This window comes from Etheostoma spectabile, chromosome 15, assembly GCF_008692095.1.
Source record: "Etheostoma spectabile isolate EspeVRDwgs_2016 chromosome 15, UIUC_Espe_1.0, whole genome shotgun sequence".
NCBI classification, from domain to species: Eukaryota; Metazoa; Chordata; class Actinopteri; order Perciformes; family Percidae; genus Etheostoma; species Etheostoma spectabile.
Window position 1 is genome coordinate 6,621,315 of NC_045747.1, and position 1,154 is coordinate 6,622,468.

The window sequence follows — 1,154 nt, forward strand, 5'->3', positions numbered from 1 at the left end:
AGCGGAAACACACACAGACACACCCAGTTTGTGCACACCTTGGCTTAACATGCTAAACCACCCATTTATTGTCTGACGCCTACACATTTAGGAAGGCCACCTGGTTTTGCACAACATACTTTTAATTTATTTGATTTGCTAATCTTTTTTTGGGTGACAAACTGGAAAAAGTAACCAGTTTACCAACGCTAAGAGGTTGTTTTTTTACTACAGAACTGGTCACGTAATGGTTTTTGCATTTTGAAAATAAGTTTGATGATTCTTGTGTTTGTCATCTCCGTCCCCTCTGACTGATGGGTTTATTTTCCCACGACCTGTGGTTTCAGTAGAGGAGTCCTTTAGGTAGTGGAGAGGGCTAACTTTATTTACAGTAAGGAGTTTGCAGATTTCTGTGTGTGTAGGCTGTGATTTACACACAGTTTCAGACCATGGCTCATCCCACACTTAATGTGTGTTTTGGCTACTGTTGACCGTGCCAGAGTAGCAGAAAATAGACCCCTGCACAGATGATGTATCTGTGTTTTTAATAAAAGTTGATGTACTGCAAGTTCTCACCACTCCACTTCACAAAGCTGACTACTAACTTCCACTCAGTGTCTATGACTCTCTCTCTCTCTCTCTCTTTCTCTCTCTCTCTTTCCATCTTGTTCTTGTCCAATTCGTCAGTAAGCTTTATTGCCATGATACAGCATTCGGCCAAATCTTTTGTACTAAAACTGTTAATGACCAAATTTAGTTGGAGGATTATTTGCCAACACTGAATTAAGTAATAATAAAAGTGTACATTAATATACAGTGGATATAAAAAGTCTACACACCCCTGATAAAATGGCAGGTTTTTGTGTTGTAAAAAAATGAGACAAAGATAAATCATGTCAGAACTTTTTCCCCCTTTAATGTGATGTGACTTGATGTTTGTTTTTGCAAACTTCCGCCAGACTTGGAGGTTTTTCTTTGTAAGAAAAGGCTTCCGTCTTGCCACCCTGCCCCAAAGCCCATTAATATGAAGAATATGGGAGATTGTTGTCACATGTAGCACACAGTCAGTACTTGACATAAATTCCTGCAGCTCCTTTAATGTTGCTGTATGTCTCTTGAAAGCCTCCCTGAGCAGTTTTTTTTCTCATCATTTCATCAATTTTGGAGGGACGTCC